This window comes from Anarhichas minor, unplaced genomic scaffold, assembly GCF_050575085.1.
Source record: "Anarhichas minor isolate MPS153535 unplaced genomic scaffold, ASM5057508v1 ptg000017l, whole genome shotgun sequence".
Taxonomy (NCBI): Eukaryota; Metazoa; Chordata; class Actinopteri; order Perciformes; family Anarhichadidae; genus Anarhichas; species Anarhichas minor.
Window position 1 is genome coordinate 3,225,938 of NW_027466463.1, and position 24,959 is coordinate 3,250,896.

Below are 24,959 nucleotides of genomic sequence, written 5' to 3' on the forward strand. Positions count from 1 at the left end.
TGTATTGTACTACTACTATCCATTGATCCTACTCTCAGTCGATGGTGTTCAATTCAATGGTTCTTTACAATTCTTTGTCTTTTTCCAAGTACAAGTTGGCATCATGATCACACCCCACACTCACTCAAAAACATAAGCTACTCTTTTTACTCCAGAATTCAAGAACTGTTCAAATATTGGACAAAAGCGCCCTTCTGAGTGTAAATCAGAAAGCCATCACATCACCAATACGGTGAATTAAGACAGCTTTTAATGTAAATAAGGCGGCAAATACGGAGACCATGGCGACCACAGGAACGAGTAAGAAATAACACGCAGGAGCTGATTTCACTGTATCTCTGTTCACTGAATGATTTGTATGTTGTAGCAAAACCCCCAAAATGCTAAATTATTATTTCAGTAGCACTCGTGCATAAACTGTGTCACTAAAAGCAATGTATCAGGCTATATCCCTTCCTTCTGGCTCTGTCTCATTACTGGACACAGGGGTCCATCATGATGATGAGGATGATTAATCAGCATGATTAAAGTCATACAGTGGCTGGGGTGCTTGGGCATAAGGGGAGTTGTCAAGTGGCTTTCCTTTTGGGGATTGGGGATTTGTGTCTGTGTGCTCTAACATCCACAGAACAGCGATCTCCCTTTATGGCCTGCCATATGCTAGTGAGCTAGCACCTCAGCCTGAGTTAGCAGAAGTTCTCCGAAGCCCCTCGGAAGGTGCATTAATCCAAAGTGTGCTGAATACATTAGCCTGGGTTAGCATTAAGGTAACAAACACTGGAAGACTGTTGCGCACGTAAATACACAAGCACACGAAGATGCACGCATTCTCACGCGCACACACACGCACAACCGTACGCACACACCCACTTATTCTACCAACCATTAGTCTTGCATTGTTTCCCTTCGCCACTGACACAAACTGAAAATGCTAGCTTAGATTATTCTCAGCTCAGCAGTTTTAGCACTCCTGGAAGTAGAGTGGAAAGTACTGAAGGTGTGTGTGTGTGTATGTGTGTGTGTCTGCTGCTATGGGCTGAATATCTTCCTCCAAATCCTTTTCTACGAGAGACCAGTGGAACGAGACGTGGGTGCTCCACTAACTCCACCTTCTGTTTTACTTTGACCAAAACCTTGCTTTCACAGTTTTGACTGAAGAGCTTTAATTTCACTCACTACTGTTATGAATGTTTCAGGCTTAACTAAGAATAGCCTGTGTTAGAGACTGGTTCTTTTGAAGCCTGACATACAAACAGATTACAGAATCACCTATGGACTTCGACATTTTTGCATTGCTTATTATAACAGCACCATGCCACAGCATGAATTAATTATGTTTTACTTTTTCTGAAGCAGTTTGGTGAATTTAGTGCTGGTCAGCAAGCATTGCACCCATGGCTATCTTAGATTGTTTTGCTTCTGCAACCTGCCATGCATGTTCCCTTCCTGTGTCCTCCTTCGTGTGCCATATTAGTCTTTAGGGCATTAGGAGGTCCAGAGAGATATAGTAGGTATTGGCCTTCAGGGGGGAGCAGTGGTGCTGTGGTCGTAATCCCCAGAAAAGCTTGAACCGGCTTGGGTTGTCGTTTGTAGAACCCCCCCCCCCCCCCTCCCCGTGGCCTAGAGTGGCGGCTTTGCCGGAGATAGCACCACTGAGATGGAACTGAAGATGGGCAAACAGTATTTGTGAGATGCAGCGCGAGCCGCACTGTGCTTTATGGAGCCGAAAGGCTAGATGCTGTCGTTGTTGGCTGTAGCACTAACCCGTGAAATAGAGTTCACCCTCCCAGAGATGGCAGCTTACCGCTCGTCCATCGTACATGGAGGCATTCAGATGTTTACAAAGAGAGAGCGGTGTAGTCAAATTCAATAGAAACCCACAGACCCGTGCACACACACACAGATGCAGCACACGCTTTGGTCCACATACCCACAGTGGGACTCATTACCCCCCCCACCCCCACCCGTTCCTTACCTCACCTTTTTTTTCCCTCCATTGTTAAGTGTTTACAGCACATCTGAACCCTGAATTATTCCAGAGGTTAATTTTGTCTGACGCCTACAACTTCACCCTCCCTCTTCATCCTGCTCCATCTTCATAACCCCACCCTCTCTTTCTTTCTTTTTTCTCCATTTCACTTTCAATTACTAAACTGCCACCACCAGGCATGTAGAAGGGAGAGTAAAACACACGGAAAATACACACAGGGCCTTGTGTATGATGCGAGAGGGGCTTCATCCATTTATGCATGCCTCATTTAAGTGTTCCTGTTGTATGCATCCCCTGGGAGGATGTATGCAAATGGAATGGTGGTGGTGGTGGCAGGAGCAGTGCTGTTGGAGAGTTCCATCACGCACACACCCATGCACACGCCACAAGCATGAATGCCTATGTAGCTGATGTTTTGCTGAGGTTGGGGTCTTCCTCCTGTGCGGAGAGACATAAAGATCAGTGGCCATAACACACAGCCAAGCATACTGCAGTATATGGCTACAATCAAGCTTTTATGTGGACCCGGTACAATAAATGAGAGCGAGGACTGAAACAGCCATTCTGCATACTGTGGGTCTTCAAAAAGTAAGGACACTCCACGCCATAAAGATAGAGAGATATGTGGGATGTGAAAATCAGCCACAGGAAAAGATTTGAAAAGAGAGATACTGTAATGAACAGAATCTGTTTCTGTCCTGAAACGGCTTTCTCTCTTCATCAGAATCCACCAATAAGCATACTTTTATGAATAGTAATACCATCATTGTTATTTCAGTTTTTGGGTTTATAAATTAAGCCAAACTGATATTCTTAATTTCTGGCAAGGCTGAAGAGCAACATGTTCTCGGGGGACATGCTGTTTCAAGTATGGAAGAACCATGAGGTCCATGAACCACTCATGCTGGGGTGTCATTGGAGACAAAAGACATGCCACATAGCTGCGTGCTCATTCTTCATGTCATACCCATGACATCGATTTCAAACAGTTCCTGAGGTTTGATGGGTTTGAAAGGCTGACGCCGTGTCTCACCCACCACGCAGTGAAAGAGCAGCACAGCAGCAGGTGCTGCAGTCCTCCATCAGTGTCGCCACTGGATCCGTCTGCTACTGTACTGCTGTGTGCCGAAAAAACGCAATCATACTTAAGCGTGTATGTGAAAACAAAAAAGGCAAAGGCTAAAAATACACTTCAGATCGCAATTGTGTGCATGAAGTAAGAGCCGTTACGTGATATATCGAGATAAGGTATATTTGCCCTCCGTTTTGTAGGCTACATTTTAAAGTTAAATGCTGAGAGCAATATTAAGAGGCTGGATACATTTTGTGCGCTAGAAAATATTTTAATAATAAACACATTGGTTGAATAGATGAATGGTGATAACATGGCCAAAAAGTCACAGGTTGTGCAGTGTTTTGGCATCTAACATGCATTAATCTCCATCTAAAAGAGGACTTCCTGGATGGGATTTTATTGACCCACTGGTACCTTGTAAAACTTAGCCCCCTGCTTTGTTTTAACGCAGGTCTGTTTTTGGTCTGAATCCCTGCTTACGTTTCTCTAACAAATTTCCGTGGGCTCACAGTTCATTCCCAACAGATGATTCCCTGACTTAAATCCCTTAAAACCCCAGTCCCACTTGTCATTTCAAGAGATATCAAGAGTATTATATCAAGATGAAACCCAAAAACAATTACATCCACATGTAGTGTCCTCCATTAGCCGCACCACAAATCTGACTGCAAATCAGGGCGGGCGTTCTTCCAGTCCACAGTTCAAAAATGAATTAAGTATAACTTGCACAACTTGTGATTCTGCTATTTAATGGATAGTTGTTGGCTTCCTCACTTAACTCTTGTACTTAAGCTAGGAAGCTAACAACCATCCATTTACTAGCAGGACTACTTGCACTGATGCACTATGAATGAGACAAAGGTTTTGGCCTCATTTGCACCTCTCCTGCTTTCTAAACTGTGCAGATCATTCACTAGTTGCACTGACCAGGGATCAGATAAACAGTACCAGAACATGTGGAGTATTGCTTTCTTTTTATATGAGACAGGGAGAAATGTGGCTAAATGCAGTGTAATTCCAGGATCCCTTCTGCTGTCGCATAGGACAAAGTGGTATGAGTAAAAATGACATATTGGAGAGATGGGTATATTTACACCTTTTTATATCCGACCTGAATGTGCCGATTAAATCAAAAGAATCAAATTGGACCAAAAACTGTGTGAGCTGTACATTTTTAGTGTGCATGCTATCAGCCTTAATAGTGTGAACATACAATCCAGTTCCACCAGTGCATGAAGGAAATATGACTATATATATTTATTTTTTCCTTTTTTTCATCTTTTTAAATAAATTAACTTTTTTCTGGCAGCTAAAGTTTGGATAGCTTAGTTAGTGCACAAACTTGCCATTGGACAGCCAGCTCAGTGGCAGCTTTATTGGCCTCCCCTGTTATGCCCTCACTATGGAGAAGTACAATGACATCCCAAGGTTCTAATCGCACCCCATCCCATCAAATGTCACTTAAGTAAGGGACAAGCACCTGATCCCTCATGGTGGCCCTGCAGTTGAGCCTCGTTTGCCATCTGGTAAACCACATGAATATACCTAGATCAGCAAGATGAGTCATTTACACCATGGTGGGAGGAGTGCCGCCTGGAAATTGGTGGAATCAACTTAGGTTCTGTTGTTGTAGTTATTCTTGACATCTTCTGGCAAATTAAAGGTAATCAAGGAACGATTGTGGTCATGCAGAATGATCCAAAAAGTACACAGAAGCGTCATGGAGTCTGTAAAATATCCAGAGGAGAGAGAGAGAGTCAGGAGGGATCAGTAGCCAGCATCACCCAGCAGCATGTACACATCTGAAAATAAAAAGGCCCATTACTCCCAGTGAAGGAGCTCCCAATTAAACAAGATTAAACCTAGGAGATTACTGCTGGTGAGGAAGCTGGGTTTCCAACATTAGCAGCTGACATCCTCTCAGCTCAGCTCTCCTCATTACCGCAAAAAACAGGCTTTGTGTCTTCACCACCGCCAACTACGCAACCATCAGGAACTCTCACAGCGTTTCCTCCCTCCAAACCACAAACCAAACACTGACGCCCCTGCTACAGCATAACAACTATCCATCCCTGAACACACAGCAAATGGCTTTCTCCCTTCATCCCAGAGCAGGAGGGATTTTGCGTATGACATGATGGATTTTTATGATGCAGCTTTACATTCTTGTCACTTTTTACGGCTTCTTACATTTTCCTAAATCAACACAAATTGGAAGTAAAGCATTGTGGTCTTTGTGATTATTCATGCATGCTTTTGTTGTTTGTGGCGGTGTATTTGTTTTTTCTGCGTCGTCTCTTATTTTGGAGGCTTTACAGTTAGTCGTTTTTCATTTTTACGTCCCTCCCATCAGCAATCTCCCTCCACATTTATTCATGTTTCCCTTCTTGGATCTTTTCATATCCACATATATTCCTTTATCTTGTTCATCCCACTTCTACTTGTTTCTAGCGTATATTTCCTGTCACTGGTCTCACCCATGGTACAGCCCGCGGGTTGAGCTTGCTTCCTTTCTTCCTTAATGTCCTTTTTCCTTTCTTCTTTCTGTTAGTGCCGGTGATAGTCTCATAGCCGCACTTGCAGCTATTCATCAGTGACTGTGTGTTTAACAGGCCTATCTCCTTTGTGCGCTGGCATTTGGGAGCTCTCATTAACATTTGCTACATGTGGTTTAGTAAAGGTGGTGCTGAGATACGTCTATGCGCTGCAACCATTCATTTCACCCCACCAGGGGAATTTGCAGGGCTTTGGTTCACAAATACCTGCTGGGAGAACTGCTGCAAAGACCTGCTGGGATTTTAGTGAGAAGAAGAGGGTGTATGGGGTCTGACTTGAGGGGGAAATATGGGATTCTGGCTAAGAGAAGTGGGTTTTCCAAGAGCGAAAGTTGTTAGCACATGATCCACTGATCCACCAGGTGAATCTCTTTTCTAGCACTCATTTTTTATATTTGCATCTGAAAACCACTCCCCATTTTCAGAAACCCCCATCGATTCATTTTACGTATAACACAATACCTCTTCTAAATGCTAGAATACAACATTTTTTATTATATCTGGTCTGGTAGATTTGAAATCAAATTTTTAGCGACCCATCGCTGACACACTGGACGGACACAGATATCATTTGAACTGGATCATAGTTTGTTGTCTGCTGTCAGTGTGATGTTCTCCAGTGCAGGTAACTCCAGTCACAATTCACTTCATCAAAACTTCCCATTTATCTCTCATGCACAAAGCTGCTTTGGTGCCACAAAACAATCATACTCAGCTTTGCTTTGCTGCTCAATGTCACTGTCACTTGAGGTAATGCTTTCAGATTTTTTGGGTCCCAAACTGCCCACCAACCTACACAGCACTTTAATTGTGTCTTTGCAGAGAATATTTTAAAACACTGCTTGTGTGGATGGAATTTTTCTTGAGAAGGAAGGAGTAAAATGGCAATTTAGAAAAATACCTGTGTATGTGTGGACTAGTGAGTCAGTTTCTAGCTTCATCAAATGAACTACATGATGAAATGAACTATATGATGAAATGAACTATCTATCAACAGGGACTTGTGAAGGCATGCATATGTGTTTTTATATTCACACAAAGAATGCTTTTGCAGATAAATAACTAGTAATCTGGAAATGATCTGACTGGTGAGTCATTCTGTTGCCCTGCTGAATCGCTTCAGGCAGCTCTGTTGTCTTTAATCTCATTTGCAACATTTGAGATAACAACACCACAAGTGTACAGACGGTCAGAGGAGAAATAAGAATTGTCAGTAAAACAGATGTTACATTTTGTATTTCTTACAATGTAATTACTAGATGACCAGTGTCTTGTTGCTGTTTGGCTTCACTTATTAGCTCAAGAAACACATAAACATGATATTGACTACAAAGCAGAGAAGTGCCAAAGGCAATTTCACAATGATTGGGTAGGTTTTGAAAAGACGTGTTCCTCGTTATTAGGATGCAGGATACGATCTTTCAATAATAATAATGCTATGGAATCTCGTGTATGCAGCTATGGCTTTATACAGCATGCAGCATGCAACCTGAGAGGGGGGGATGTCAGTGAAATATTAGGTTGTACTCCCAGGTGGAGCAAGAATGATTAAATAGGAAACATTTCCCCATACAGCATCTCTTCAATCATAATATACATTTCTGCATTAGCGCACCTCAACCATTGTTAGAGGCAGTCACAGGTGAACCACAACAGCTCCACCTGGAACATTTACTACTAAAGATGCATGTCCTGTTGTAGCCACACGTGTCCCTGCTAATTCAAATAGGTTTCCTGAATATATATATTCTTTTTTTCAGCAAGATTGAATTTGCTCCTGTTTTATGGCTCTAGAGTAGAGCCCATTCGGCCGGTTGCTCGGCCTCCGGTATTGCTGCTTGCAGCTTTCTCAAGAACCGCTCATCAAAACAACTCAACACTTCCTTGGGTCCTCAGCAATACACACTCCAAGAGTCTATCGGATGACAAAATTAACCGACAGACAGAATGACGTCGAAAGATGAAGGACACACAGACGAACAGAGATTCCTTCTATTTTTGGAAGACGAGTGCAATGCCATTCAAAACATGCCTGTTTAGAACAGGCCCATTGCTTGGCCTGTGGTGTCGCTGGTTGCAGCTTTCTTGAGAACCGCTCAGTAGTGCTGGGCGGTATACCGGTACCGGTTTTAATTTCCCGTATGATATGAATTTTCACACACCGTCATACCGGTGCATAGCCGAAACAACTGCTGCAACTCTTCAACAGGCAGCAGAATATATTGTTCGCTGCTAAGAAGGCTACAGTTGGAGCTTGTTGCCTTAACTGTATTGAGAGGGACCTCTAATCATGGTTATAAGTTTATAACCACAATTAATAACCCACAACTAACGCTCTTTAACAGGGCAAAACACCACGATACAACAATTTGTGACACAAACAATTTGTAACACTAATAATTGTACATTTATAAAATTTCACCGCTGAACGGCATGCTGGGTACAGCTCGCTAGTTAGCTAGCCAGCTAGCACAACAGTCTGCTAACAGCTGGGAGAGGCTCCATCGCTACAGTAACGTTACATAAAGAACAGAACAGAGCGATGCAGGATGAACAAAGACAGACCGGAGATGCACCGATATAGTCTGTGCCCAAGAGAGGAGCTGGGTCTGCTGTTTGGAAGTGTTTTTAAAAATCCGACGTAGACCAAAAGACTATATATTGCAAAGTTTGTCGAGCCACTGTTGTTGCCGCTGGTGGTAACACGAGCAACTTACTCCATCACCTCAGCAAACATGAGTTGGAATACCAAGAGTGTGATGACGGTCGTCAACCGGTAACGTTAACGTGAGTGAAACAGTGAAGCCGAAGGGTCACACATCGCTTGAAGAGGCATTAGCTCGAGGCAGCATATGACAAGAAAAGCAAGCGGTGGAGCGACATTACGAACGCAATAACGATCCAGCTATGCAAAGACATGGTCCCGCTACAGACAGTCGAGAAAGACGGGTTCAGAGCAATGATTAAAACACTGGATTCAAGGTATGTCTTACCGGGGCGACAATACTTCAGCCAAACTGCTATCCCAACATTATAGGAACAAACGAGCACACCCTCTAGTAAGCAAAGCCTTTATACATGATGACATTAACATGTTTTTATATTCTATGTACTCCTGACAGTAAGGTAAGCCACTATAAACCTATATAAAAACACAGTCAAGGAAGAAAAGAAATACCGTGATATACCGTGAAACCGCCAGAATCTTAAAAATACCGTGATACACATTTTTGGTCATACCGCCCAGCACTGCCACTCATACAAACAACTTAACACTCAACACCGCTCTGCCTTGGGTCCTGAGCAATAGACCTACCATGACATATGCCAGACTATGCGTCATTTGGGTGAAGGCAATCAAGCTCTATCCCGCATGCTGTTTGGCGGTGTAAAAGTTAATAATGCAGCCAGCGACAGAGTGTGAGCTCTACCTAGGACGCCATTCGTCGGTGGAGCGGTTAATATTGTAATAAGCGACAGAGAGCGAGCTGTATCCAGAATGCCGTTGGCGGTGTAACGGTTAAAATTGTAGGGAGCGATGGAGACTGAGCTGTACCGATAATGCAATTCGGCGGTGTAACGTTTAATGTTGTAGCGAGCGACGGAGAGCGAGCTGTACCCAGCATGCTGTTCGGCGGTGTAACAGTTAATAGGGTCTCCTGTAATAATTTACATTACTTAGCGTCTACATAACGCACTAATGTATATGTCCCGTAGATCTCAAGAGCTCACACTCGACATTGCAATTATTTGGGTCCTCAGCAAAACACCCGCCAAGTGTGAAGCGGATCAGATGAACGGCTGTCCAGAAACTCAGGCCAGAGAGAGAGGCCGAGTCTCCTTTATTTTAGTATGATAATGAATGCTTTGCTTGCTCCATTAATCTGTCATTAATCAGTGTACTCTGAACCGCCCCCACCAATTGTGTTTTGGATAATTCGTCAGTCTTGCTCCTATATATCTGTAGAGCAGGAACTATGCTTTCCATGAGTTGTCAATTAATAATTTGATTGTAATATGTAGCTTTGTCTTTCTCTCAACCTCACAAAAATAATGGCAAAATGATTATCAACTGCTCATTATTTTGTTTCTATAGTATATGTTGAAATGGAGAATACCTTCACCCAGACTTTTTATATTATATATATTTTGTGTCTGTGGAATGAACATTTTTAATGCTATTCCTTTTTAAACACACAGATATCAGATATCTATCAGTGTTTACCCCATTACCAAAACGACAAGTCCTTGCAGGGGATCATTCATTGGTAAATGTTTGAGCACACAAACTGCATGATATCTATCATATTAGAAAATGAGCAACACCTGTGTTTAATAGAAGTGGATAGTTTAATATCTAATAATCCGTCTCCCACACAAACACACTCAGGACAAATGGCAGTCAGAAGAGGGGGTGATTATGTTTCTCCTTTCTCCACTTTCCTGAAAAGGAGAATCAATTTCCTCTTTGGTTGTAGTGTCTCTCTTTCACTCTCACCCTCTTTTCCACACACACACACACACACACACACACACACACACACACACACACACTGTTCCTTCAGACACAGCGGTCTAACAACAGTCACTTCAAACTGCTTCATTTTTTCTTCCTTCACTTCTTTGCCTCATCCCTCCGGCCTACTTGTTTTTCATCCCCACAACCCCTCCTTCCCATCTCCTCCCTTCCCCCCTCCTCAAATTTTCCCCACCCACCCTTTATTCACTCTTCATTTAATAATTTCCCATACATGTGGCTATAACCGATTTGCCACTAATCTCCAAAAAATCCCATTTTCAAGTTTGTTGTACTCTGATTTCCCTCTCTCTCTCTCTCTCTCTCTCTCTCTCTCTCTCTCTCTCTCTCTCTCTCCTTTCCTCCATCTCTCCCCCCATCTCTTCTTCTCTGGCTCAGTGTGATGGGACACAGGAGGCTGCTGTAATTTGATTGGAGGTATTAAAGTTGATTTGATTAAGCTCGGCCAAATTACTGGCTGCTTAATGGAATCAAGCCCAGTCACCTGCCACGGGCCCCTAGTCGAGGTGCTCAGCCCTGACACACACACACACACACACACACACACACACATCACAGATTCATTCACACACGTTTGAATTGATCCACTTCCTCAAGCCGATCACATTCTATTTCAAAAGTAGCAGTTGATCAGACAAAGGGGCGATGCTGTAAACGTTGGTGGGTCATGACATCACACCCCTCCACTCCACAGAGATATCTGACATCATTTCCTCTGTCCGTGACGGTCAGTTAGAATAACTGTGTTCAATTCCCCCCAACTCACCACCCTAAACATGTTATTCATCCTCCTGCAATTCATTAGCGGCAGCAGCAACAACAGGCGAGGAGGCGCTTTTAATTACACTGATGACAGATGAGCTTTTTACAGAGTGCAGACACTGTGATAACTAGTGTTAGACCAGTACATCCAGCTGTTATTAGATTTCTGTCACAAATCAGATTTCGGTCGAACACTTTATTATTATTATTATTATTATTATTTTCACCAGCAGCGACAGAGTGTGGCTGGTATTGTTTTTAGAGTGCGAGTCTGTGTGTGTCATCATACACCTACTCTAGCTGGAGTATATTTCTCTGTCTATTACCACTAAACGGTATTTTACTGTACCATTAGACTAGTTTTCATACAGTGTACTGTATTAGCCTACACTAGTTATATTACAGTTATTAATATTGATATATTACTGCTAATTATTACACATTATGATAATTACTACTAATAATTATCATTACTATTATTACTAAGTATGATAATATACATATAGCAAAAATGTCGTCTGAATTAAAGTAGGAGTGAGGCCTGGATGGTCCAGCAGGTTTTAACCAGAGGATGCATCTGTTGGGAGTGCATGTGTGTGTGTTTCAGGTCACGCCCAATGGGTGGTGCTTTAAGTCTTGATTAGAGTTTAAACCTTTCTGTTTGTTTTTTTTAACTATGTAAATGTGTTGCTCTTCACGAAGGCCCCCACCAACAGTCCTGGCTCCTGGGTGCCACTAGTCCAAACTGTGCAAGTGATTTTGTTGGCAACAAATACATTAAGCACAACTACTACATACCAGTACCACCCCCATATGCTTGGTTCTCCAAAAGAGCAATGATACACAAATAAGAATAAACACAATAAAACATGTGCCAGAAGCCCCGTGAGTCTACATGCGGCAGCTTCAATCCAAATGTACTGCTACTGCCCCTCTAAACGTACTGCTACTGCCCTTCTAAACGTACTGCTACTGCCCTTCTAAACATACTGATAGTGCCCCTCTAAACGTACTTCTAGTGCCCCTCTAAACGTACTGCTAGTGCCCCTCTAAACGTACTGCTACTGCCCCTCTAAACGTACTTATAGTGCCCCTCTAAACATACTGCTACTGCCCCTCTAAACGTACTGCTACTGCCCCTCTAACCGTACTGCTACTGCTCCTCTAAACGTACTGCTAGTGCCCCTCTAAACGTACTGCTACTGCTCTTCTAAACGTACTGCTAGTGCTCCTCTAAACGTACTGCTAGTGCCCCTCTAAACGTACTGCTAGTGCCCCTCTAAACGTACTGCTAGTGCCCCTCTAAACGTACTGCTACTGCTCTTCTAAACGTACTGCTAGTGCCCCTCTAAACATACTGCTACTGCCCCTCTAAACGTACTGCTACTGCCCCTCTAACCGTACTGCTACTGCTCCTCTAAACGTACTGCTAGTGCCCCTCTAAACGTACTGCTACTGCTCCTCTAAACGTACTGCTAGTGCCCCTCTAAACGTACTGCTAGTGCCCCTCTAAACGTACTGCTAGTGCCCCTCTAAACGTACTGCTACTGCTCTTCTAAACGTACTGCTAGTGCCCCTCTAAACATACTGCTGGTGCCCCTCTAAACGTACTGCTGGTGCCCCTCTAAACATACTGCTAGTGCCCCTCTAAACGTACTGCTGGTGCCCCTCTAAACGTACTGCTGGTGCCCCTCTAAACGTACTGCTAGTGCCCCTCTAAACGTACTGCTAGTGCCCCTCTAACCGTACTGCTAGTGCCCCTCTAAACGTACTGCTAGTGCCCCTCTAAACGTACTGCTACTGCCCCTCTAAACGTACTGCTAGTGCTCCTCTAAACGTACTGCTAGTGCTCCTCTAAACGTACTGCTAGTGCCCCTCTAAACGTACTGCTAGTGCTCCTCTAAACGTACTGCTAGTACTGCTAGTGCCCCTCTAAACGTACTGCTAGTGCTCCTCTAAACGTACTGCTAGTACTGCTAGTGCCCCTCTAAACGTACTGCTACTGCCCCTCTAACCGTACTGCTAGTGCTCCTCTAAACGTATATTGGGTTGAGTAGCAGTCAGAAATTGTCTGTGTTTGCATGTTTTCATTTTTCTCTGTAGAACTATGCCTATGTGAAAAGGAAAGTACTACGTACAGTAATATTTGTGAGTGTTTGTTATAGAGTGAATACAGTTAGAATGTCTTTAATCCAGACGAGCAGTACTATATTTGTGTTTGTGTGTTTCGAAGGGTCAATGCATCTGCTGTGGACATTTGGATTATATTTCTTAAATGATGTGTTTATATGTCTGCTATTGCTCCGAGTCGAGGGGGGAGATGAAAAGTATATTAAACATTCTGCTGACAACTAATTATCCGTTTGCTATTGTTTGCTGAATGAACTCATCATCACGGTGAATGGATTCATTGCTGCTTCATACTCTGCTCTCTTCTGTCTGTTCTGCATCTAAACCACTTTTCTTTTCTCCTCTATTCTCAACTCATGTTCTCTCTGCTGTCGCCCAATTTATCCTTTTCTTTGTTCACATTTTAACAAAGAAACTAAACATACATCAGCACTTATATCACCACACTTATAGAAATCAAACCAAACCTCTCTCTCTCTCTCTCTCACACGCTCTCACTCTCTCACTCTCGCTTTCTCTCTCTCTCTCACACACACACACACACCCCACACACACATCCCAATCAGTGGAAGGATTAGAGCTATATTTCAGATTAATGCTAACCATTTAAGAGATGCTCACATACACACAGTTGCTGCCATCCTGTGCTCGCTGCATGCATTTTTAATCAAAATAGGCCTCTCTCCACCATTAACCAATCCCCTGCCCCGAGTCGCTTGTCCGACGAACATCAACAAGCGCCGCTGTCGCGACTGCTGTTTGGCTACATGAGGAGTTTTCATTTTTCCATCCTTCTTTTACTTCTTTTCCTTTAGCTGTGTCTTTGGAATACAACCCTGCGACTATTTGTTTGTGTGTGTGTGTGTGTGTGTATGGATATTGCATATCTGATGACAGTGCTGCAGCAGCAGCACCAGATGTGATTTGGTATCATGTGAGCGATATGGGCTGAGCTGTGGTCACTGATGGGCTGGATGAAATATTATTTTGCTTTAATAACAGTTTTATTATCTCGTGTCACTGTGATTGCAGATGCATCATCAACAGTGATCAGAGGCTCTCTGATAGGCAAGGCCATTTGGATTTTCATCCAGACAAATAGGGGGAGAATGAAACGGATGTTGTTTTTTGTTGTAGTTTGTTGTAAGCTGCTGCTCTGACAGAGGCCTGGTAACCCCCAGCAGCGTATTGCTCTTTTTCAGGTCTCTTTTCTTTTGCGGTGAAAATCAATTGGACTTATGAATCTCCTTTGATAAAAGAGAGACAGAAGTGTGTAATATATCTGGTCATGTAAACCCTCCAGTGACAGCAAATTCAATAAACAAAACACACTTCATGGAGAAATGCTTAAATGCAAAGAAGAAGATCTCAGTCTTCTTCAGTGAATGGAGTTGTCTCAGGTGTCATCATGTGATCTAAGTGACGAGACAAAACATGACCATGAAATAGTATTGATTGAGAGCGGGACATTTCATCTCAAACAAGTGTGGGTCCGCTTGCGTAATAGATATTGCTCATCGTGCATTGTGATTTGGCTGACACAATGTGTCGACTTATCCATAAATTGCTTGACAGACAATGAATTACATTTTTTTTCAAATTGATGAATTGCTTGTTTGGCAAACTAGCAAATATTTCCAGCTTCTGGAATGTGATGATTTACTGTTTCTTTGCTGAATTGTAAACTGACCAGTGAGTTTATAACAAGACATTCAAAGATGTCATCCTGCTCGAGGCTCAAGGGAGTTTGAGAGTAGACCAACCAAACTAACCCTTATTCAGAACTATAAATGTAGTATACACTCAGTTGCCAGTTTATTAGGTACACCTAGATTCAACTGATGTAGCTTGATTCATTTTAGAGGATGTAGTTCAGTTTGTGGTGCTGGTTGAATAGGTTGAGTTAAGGTATCGTCTTGTCAAATAATCAAATACAGTATTAACATACATATTACCCAGAAGTCATCATTGCATGTCTGTCTCGGACAAAACTAATTACCAAAGAAAATAAGAAAATATACATTTAATTGAATACTTCTTTTTTTAATAATTTATTTAGTTTTTTAGTTTATGTAAAATACTCATGATTCTGTTATCGCTAATGACTATTTCATCAGAAAAAGAACATGATGTAGATGGTTTGGCTTTTTTAAAGGCATGCATAGCAAATGGCCCTATTGTTAATTCAATTCTTTGAACGTTGACTGACTCGGTGCCACTGCACTTACTGCACGGCCTATATTCACGCCCCTGAATGTTCTACTGCAGCCCACGAACACATTGAACAGCTTTCGCTATCTGATGACATGTAGCGGTGGGTTAAAACCTCGGACTCTTAACATGTGAATCCTGTCTGTTTTCCATCTCTCCCTGTGTGGTTTTGTTTCAAACAACCTGTGTTTGGCGTTAAAGGGTCTTTGATGGCTAACGTTTTTTTTCTCTCTCTCTTTGTTCTCTGCTTGTCTAACAGGGTGGCACAAAGGTCCCTTCTCTCCTACCAGTTGGCTGTACATGGAGACCCCCAGCTGGGCAGGTCAGTGTGTGTGTGTGTGTGTGTGTGTGCACCTCTCTATTTGCTGCATACAATCACACGACAGGACAACATCTGTACGTTCCCACATCCAGTGGGTTTACTGGTACATTTGCTCAGACATCTACAGCACAGGTGTGTGTGTGTGTGTGTGTTCAGTGGGCTGTCTTTGTGAGTGTGCGCACAGAGGGAGAATGTGCTGACTGCAGTGCTTTGGTTCTGGGCATGCCCATTAGAAGTGGCTATAAATCCTGAGCGCAGTGCTCTCACTGTGTCAGCAGTCCAGCCAATGAATGGATATTAAACGCCACAAAAAAGCCTCTTTAATTCTGCCTGCCTCTGCCATGCCGCTGCACACTCTCTCGCTCTTTCTCTTTATCTATCTACGTATCTATCTATCTATCTATCTATCCATCCATCCACCTTTCTCTTCTTTTCTCTTCTCTTCCATCCCTCTTTGCTCCTTCCCCACTCACCCTTCCTCTGTAATAATGAAATAAAAGAAGAAAAGGGTCCATCAGCCCCAACCAGGTCTGTTGGGGTGAAAACATCCACAGTTAAGACCCTTGTATCTATTATTCAGCACCAGGATCGATGGAATATTATTTACAGCTAGTCATATTGGCCTTTCTATCTGAAGTGTAGGCCTGTACATGTTCCTTCTCACTGTGTTTATGTCAGAGATCAGAAGAAGGTTGGATTGAGAAAGCCTACAAGTTGATTGAAGGGGAGGAAGGATGAGAGAATGATTTTGCAGATGAAGATGAAGACGACGTAGAAGCAGTTGTTAATCATCCCGAGACGTTATGAAAGCAGCATACCCAAACGTCTGCTGTCAAAATGTTAATTGTTTGGCTGAGCCCAAGCCATGTGTTGGATGAACTGGTAGCTTTTGGATCTTAAACACAAAGTGTTTTGCCGTTATGTTTCCCAGTTTCCACTGCGTGCATGGTGTGTTTTAGTGCGGACTCGTAAATGCTGGCTGTAAACGCTCAGTCCTAATGTTACCCTGCACACTCCCTGCAACTCAGCGCTCGCTTCCAAACCTCCATGCAGCTTGATCATAAAAAATGTATTATTTCGATTAAATTTTGAGGTTCTGAAGCGTGACCCTGGCTGTAGGTGTGGCCATCTGTCCTACCGGCACATCAATACCAATCTAATAGCAGGAGGAAAGATCAATCACAACCAGCTTAGATATGTGGAAATATACACAGTCCATGTGGTTCCTCTGCAGCCTCTGCACCACTCCATGTGTTAAGTCCTTCGCATGTATGCCTCTGAGGGCTTGGCATTGGGTTCAGTGCATTTTGGCTTTACCAGAACGTACTACACAGAAAAAAAGGATGAAGATTTGGAAGCTGTATTGTAGATTTATTATATACGTAAATGTATTAAATTGTTATTAGAAGAGACATGTTAGAGGAAACACCACAGCATGCTTCTGAAACATTTTATAGTACAAATCAGTTTAATCAACGTATGCCATGAAGGAGTGACAGGAAATTACAATACACATCATAGGATGAGTGCACACACACACACACACACACACACACACACACACACACACACGAGCAGTTCCTCCACCCTCTTCATAATATCAATTACAGCTTGGCCTGGTTTAGCCTCTATCAGTGTTCGTCAACAGGCCTCCAGGCCCAATCAAGGCTCTGCAGCCCAATCACACTGACATGGGAGCTAATTGGAAAGTTGCATGAGGATCTTTGTTGGAGAGAGTTGCAGTTCCTTTGAAGCTTCATGATGAGATGTGTGTTGATAATATGGTACAAGTTTGGGTAAAAATTGTGTTTGATGTGTACCGATACATGGGGTCGATATTGGCCTTTTATTGCACTCCAGTATCATCTAGTTATGATTCATTGTTGCTTTTAGCTGAAGGAAAATAGGGCTGAAGGAACATAGGACTGAGGGAACATGGGCCTGAAGGAACATAGGACTGAGGGAACATACGGTTGAAGGAAAATAGGGCTGAAGGAAGATAGGGCTGAGGGAACATAGAGCTGAAGGAACATAGAGCTGAAGGAACATAGAGCTGAAGGAACATAGAGCTGAAGGAACATAGGGCAGAAGGACCAGAGGGCTGAGGGAAAATATGGTTGAGGGAATATAGACATGCTCCCTTCTACAGTATATATATATATATATATACAGACTAAGAGAAGACAGTGGCTTGATCCAATCAGAGAGACATTCACCACGATGAGTATTGACTGATCTCTGGACACACAAACTAATATCAAACTGTATCTGTGACTGTGATTGCTCCGGGCTGATTGAGCCATGCTGATTGGTGGAATTCGACCCCATAGACATTTGTTAATGTTAGTGAAGCTGTAAGAGTTTTTTCCCTCCTCATTAAAAATGAAAGCTTGGCCTTAATGGTGATAGCACAAAGCAACCGGTGAGCTGTTAAAGCCAGCCTTACATTATTAACACAGATAAACACTAGCATCTGGGCTAAAGAGGAAAGATCTCTGTGGTGGTGATTTAACAGACACACTCACACAAAAACATACGGACAAATATCTTCAGTTCACTCCCAGATGTGATGTATGTGCATAAACTCATCGGCACAAAAGAGTGAAAAAGGCTCAATAGACACAAACAGTGATCAGTGTGGATTAATGGGCTTCTGGGGTGAAGACACAAACACACAGACAGAGAGGGCTCAGGAGTGTAAATGATGAAGGTTCTCTTTGTATTTGTTAAAGTGATGTCCAGTGTCTCTGAGCTGTTTTTAACACTCCCAGAAAGGCCATTACAATTAAAGGAGCGCTGGCCAGAGCGACGGGAAATGGAGAAGAGTGTGATGAGAGTAAAAGAGGGATGTCAGCACAAAGAGTGGCAGAGATGCTTTTAGCCTCTCTCCACAGGAGTAATGTCCAATTACTGCTCCGTTTGAGGCCGCCGCCTCACACTGTCATCACCACCCAAGCACCAGGTTATAGCCCTCTGCAATAGGCCAATTGTCAGCTACCATGGATCACAATCAGCCAGCAAGTCCTCCGGGCCATCCGGAGAAGATGGGCGCTTCACATTGAATATTCATGTTGTTTTACTGGTCATAATAGGCTGGAGAACCCTCCATGCTTTCAACAGCACAGTCACACAAGCTAAGTGCTGTTATTCGACGCTCCATATCATACCTTTGTGAATGCTTTGCTTCAGTTCAGTTCTATATTTGTCTCTCCTGAATTTACAGGCATTAAAAGAAAATATGATGTGTGTAGATGTGTTGCTGTTTTCATCTTGTCTGACTCTGACCAGCAGGTGGTACCAGATATTTAACTTTCTTGTCTTTGTCCTTTTCTCTCTTTCATTGCACCACTCTCTCACACTTTGAAGGGTATCGCTGTTGCAAAATTGTTGAAAAATGCTTCGTTGAAACACGTTAGAGCAGTGACTCCTTGTTTCTAGCGCTGTTGACTGAAATGACTGTCGACTGCTTGACGTTCACTTCGGCTGTGAGGGATCTTTGCCTCCAGTCTTCTTTCCACATAAAGAATCAGAGAAAAGGAACAAAAAATAACACTTTTTTTTCACATTACAATCTCTACAAGATTTTTAGTAATTCTCATTTGACCTCAGATTGAAAAGGAAAAAAAACTTACAGCAGTAGCTGTGTGTGTAATATGTATCTTTGGTGCATGGTTTATCCTTAGCAGTCGGTAACTCTTCTTTGTAGAGTAATCAGCTTCAAGAACAATATGTGGCCATTTTTCTTTTTGGTTTTAATGTTTCAGTCATCAAGTTAATAGCAGAGATCTTGGGATGCTGTGACATCACTGGAATGTAGTCCAGCACACTTAAGCACTGCAGGTCCAGGTTCAACAGGGATGTTGCCGATTATAATCCTGAGATTTGAATTTGAGGATTAAAAAAGCAAATGTCTCACTTGGGATCAGATAGTTTGCAGCATTGAACCTTTACAAATGAGTGTGCATTTGTTCATGGGTGAAACAATAGGATGCATTTCATGTAAGTCTTGCATTTGTAAAACTAGAAACTCAAAATAGTTTTTTTTGATATTTTGATAATGTTGCACAATTTAGCTTATTTCTTTTTCCAAATCTGATATACTTCAACAAATAAATACACAAAATCAAGCCATCAGTCATTTGACAGCATGTCTAGGGGCTTCTAGCATTACATTTCTCACTTCATTATGCACTGACACACACTCACTCCAACCTGCATGCCGAACATGCAGCTTTTCAGTCCATGGCAGCAACATGCTGAGGCTGCTCGTTAGAGTCAGTTCTCACCTGTTTAATGATGAGCAGCAGGATGGGGTCATAAATGTGTGTGTGTGTGTGGGGGGGTGCATTTACCTTCATGCATACAAGCACCCAAACCTACAATTGTGCTGACAGTCTAATCATTAAATGAGTGAAAGGGCATGTTTGCAAGCGCCGTCATTTCATGATGACACACACACACACACACACACACACACACACATATTCTAATTCAGATTCCATTACAATAGTAGAATTATCAACATTTGCGTTTACTTAAAAGATTATTACAATGAAAATATTCAACAGCTGCTGTCACATCTTCAGGTCGGATACTTCCACCCCCTCCTTCTAAAACTTGTTCCTCCCCAACCTCCCTCTCTCTCTTTTCTTCCTGTGTCTCTCTCTCTTTTTATTCTCTCATTGATCATGTTGACAACAGCACGGGTACTTTTGTGAAATGGAGAAAAATGTTTAAGTCAGCTTTTCTCTGTGTCTCTCTCTCTCCCTCCCTTATCCCTCTTGGCCATCTATATGTGTATGCTGCTGTACGCATGTGTTTGTGTGTGTGTGTGTGCGTGTGTGCGTGTGTGTGTGTGTGTGTGTGTGAGGACGGAAGATGGGAATAATTTCTGCTCTGTGGAAAGCACTTTAAATATGAGGACTCAAATGGGATTTGGCTGCAGAGGCAGAGTTGCCAGTTATTAGTGAATTGACTCCTATTTGTTGCCTTAAACTTCATATATTGCTTCCTACAGAAGCAATTTTGCCTATGCTGTCATTCCACAACTCATATCACTGAGAAAAAAAACAGAAGAAGGCAGGACGTTAAAAAATCCTTTGTCACAAACACACACACACACACACACAAACACACACACACACACACACACACAGTGTATACAAATAAAAATAAAAAGCGTGTTCTTCATCTCTCAATATGTCACATCCACTTAGCCATGATTTGGTGTGAATGCAGCTCCTGTCTTTGGGGAAGACGTGTGTGTGTGTGTGTGTGTGTGTGTGTGTGTGCGTGTGTGTGTGTGTGTGTGTGTTTAATGCCCTGTATGTCATTTAGGTGCCCACATTGCTATTTCCTACCTCTCTAATACCAATAAGTAAAATACAACCTCTGCTCTCCATTCAGTGTGTGTGTGTGTGTGTGTGTGTGTGTGTGTGTGTGAGTGTGTGAGTGTGTGAGTGGGTTCACGTATGCAGACTCAAACATGAATTCCTTAGAGAGTGAACGTATGTTATAATATGACTTTAATCAAAATAGCATTTTCTATCTTATAGATGCAGAGCTTTAGTGTAGGCAGGGTTGTGTCGTGGCATTAAGATTTAATCAGATCTTCTCTGATTGGCTGAGATCTGACAGGGGCTGTCATTAATGAGACATCCTCTATTAGCTCTTGATCTGGGATGACTATGAGCTGCTTCTCTCAGTGTTTGTGTGGTTCTGTACGTTCTTTTTGTGTGTTGCTCACACGTAAAATTTTGTCAGCATGCTCTCCTGAATTGGTGTCCTTTATGGCGGGTTAGTTTGATTCATGAGCATAAAACATTTGAAGTGCAGCAAAACATTGAACACAATTTGAAAATGGAAAAAAAGGCAAAGGTATCTCATAGCTCGTGGTCAGTCTACCTTGGACTCTAGTGGCCATGTGAAATATGACTCTTATCTGTCAGGAGCAAAGGCAGTCCTGTGACATTGGTACAGAGGCCTAAAAGGCAATCAAAAGCAACTTATTTCATTTAGTGGAGGTGATTTATGTAGAGAAAATGGTTAGTGCTGGTTAATTACAGCTCAGACTTCACAACATCTGCCACAGTTTACATCTACCAGAAACATTTGATGGTGCGAAACAAAACCCCCAGTTTAATCACGTTCAAGACACAATCGTCATGAGCTGTTCCACATGGTTCCTGCAGTACCTTGGAGAGTCTGAGACTGGAGGTGAGCAGAGTCCAGTGAGAATGTCACAGAGGAACACACACACATGCTGCAGCCTATCGTGTGTTTTCGTTGGATATTTCAAGCATTCGCATCACAGGGTCATTCCAAGTGGAATGATCGTGTAATTACCTCGTCTGAGATCGGTTGTGTAGGTTGCACATCCACATATCAACATGGCAGCAATCAGAAGTCGCTTTCAGATAGCAAACGGTTGCAGTCACCCGCATTGTTTTTCTAATACACATAATCAGTGGCAGCAGCAAGGAGAGAGAGGGTTGATCAGGGGTAAACTTCTCTCTACTCGCTTCCAACCACCATGCGACCATGACAACCACAGAGCCCATAGCGAGAAAAACAACGTTTCCCCTGAGTTGTTCACCTCTTCACCTGATTATCCAGTCGGAGTCGACAGTTCATGAGATTAGTTAGCTAAACTGGCAATAACATGTGTGTCATATTGCTAACTATCCAATATAGTTTAAGTTACAAGCCGTTCTGGGAAGCTGCATGATGATATTGGAGGTGGACAGCAGCAGTCTGGAGTGTATGGTTGGGGTTGGCAGTAGGATTGGATGTAGCTGGTACAGTAGGTGCTGCAGCAGAGTGGTGTCTTGCTGCCACCCTGCATGTGTGTGATTTCATTTCTTCCTGTGAGTCGTCTTATGTGTATGGTTGATGATTTTTGAAGCATCGTCACATGCAGGCCTGTGCAACACGAGTTCTGTGTGAGTCTACAGTCACACCCTGTTGCCATCCTATGTCTGTACTCGAAAATATAAATACTGTGCGTGTGTGTGTGTGTGTGTGTGTGTTTGTGAAGGCTACACTGATTAGGTCTTCCGTCTCCTCCCCAGACATGTTGATAAGGCTTTGTTGGGACTCACTAATCTTCATTAAAGATTGAAGTGAAATTGGAGGAAAAACTTAGTGGAGGGAAGACAACAATAAAATTTAAACCAGCGAGATAAGGCCCTGTCTGTGACTTCCACCTTTTGGCTCAGTTCTGGTCCACTCGGATGACGTTGTCTGCTTTGAGCCGGTGGAGAGGGACTGTGGGAGGATGGGTTGAAATGGACCACCTCTTATTTCTGGCTGCCCTGACAGCGATGGGCAGCCCTCGAGCCATGCCAGCCAGGCCACTGCCACCACCATTACCGTATTAATCATGCCTCGTCCACCGGCTCCATGTGGAAGTCCCAGTGTTGCAGCGCGAGAGGAAGAGTGCTTTAATACATGTCAGGCCGGATCCTTATCGACGCCAGCGTGGTTCTGCTGCTTCATCACTTACACTGTAGCCTCAACTGTACTCTGCTGCAGTGTGTGTGTGTGTATGTGTGTGTGTGTATGTGTGTGCCAAGCTAGTGTGTATGCATGTGTGTAGAGACACACTTTTTTATTTCCACTATGTGTGCTCTGCTCTCTTCCCACTCTAGATACAAATGTCCACTAGCAATGATTTAGTCATTGAGTTTAATTAAGATGACGTAGTGTGTGTGTGGGGGGTGGGGGGGGCTGGTGCCAGGATAACTGCAGACATGCAAGAGATAATGTGCATGTGCTTATTAATGTTGAGAATAAAGACTGACAAATGTAGTATCAGATGTTGTGTCGTTGAATATGAAATTACAGCATTACAATAGATCCATGTGATCAAGTATGTATAAACGTGAAACACATTCAGCTGCCAGTACTTTCTCTGTGCGGACAGTTGTTTTTATCTCCTCACCTCTACAGGTTGATAGCAGGTTCGTTTTATACTCTGTGTGCACAATAAGACACGGAGATTATGTTTGAAAAAAATCAGAAAACACTGGATTTAAAGGAGAAAACCCACCAGGCAGCGTAATGTCAAATATGTTTGTGGATATATCATAATTATAAAGACAATCAGGGAGTCATAATTTGATTCCCCCCACAAAGAAAGCAGTCTTTTCCTGAAGGCAACTACCGGTCAGTCTGCTTGTTTTACCATTGAACTGTAACTTCAACCCCTCTCTGCAGAGCCCCAGTGATTTACATGCCTAATGACTAATGGTGCAGCACTGAGCAAGCAGCAAGTTGCTTTGGCTTTCTTAAAAATGCTCAACTTAACAAAGCAGGGAGGAGCGTTTTAACAGCAAATGCTACATGAAACACGGAAGCCAGGTTGATTCGGAGAGTGACAACTAATGTTTTACCGAGAGAATCAGAAGTTACTTTGTTGTGGAAAGTAAACAGATGATTTTTCGATATTGATCATTGATTCCAGGAGTCAATTTGGTCACTTTGGCCTTTTCTAGTTGTGCTATTGTGTTGCTATTTTCTCTGCTACAATGGGTAGGTTTGCAAAACTTGGAACTGCTGGATCGTTTATACTCTCTTAAACAGGTTTGTATTCTCTACTGTGTACCTGTTTATAGCTTCAACCACATCTCTTTTCACACATAGGTTTGTCATAGCATCTACAACATGAACTCCGAGCTTTCCGCTGAGCCAGATTGTCCCTCTCTGTGTAATCTGCCACTGGAGCGTGGCTATACCCCGCACCTTTAGTGTTGCACACGTCAGCGGGTGGTTTCAGCACAATTAAAGAACTGCTTAATAAATAATAGCAAGCCCCCACCCCCTCCCCCACCGATAACAAATCCATTATAATGGCAGACCATAGAGTTTCTCCTGGTTTTGCTCAATAATTGATGAAGACAAATTCCTCCAGGCGCTAATTAGATCAACAGGAAATTAGTATTTATTGGAATACAGGCCTTCGGAAAAGGTCATATTGAAAATTTGCTCAACGTCTAGTCTTCCATGCAACACTTTCATGGTTATGCAAAAGGTTTTAATGGAAAGTCTATTGCCCAATACAGTCAACAGTGTTTGAACGTGGGGAGGTGGAGAGGGGGCGGAGAGAGAGAGGGAGAGCCAGAGCAGAGAGAGAGAGAGAGAAGGGGTGTTTTACAACTCAAACTACATTGCTGGAAACTCTGCTTAGTCATGAAGGTATAAAAAAAAAAAAAAGATCAAATTACAATGCCATCATTCAGGCATAAAGTCTATCACATCATAAGAGGCAAAGACTGGCCAAGCCTAGATACACAATACCAGTGGTGGCCTGCTGGCCTAAACAGAATCATAAAGTTATATCTATTTAATAATTTAATAATTTTTCTTAAATACACTAC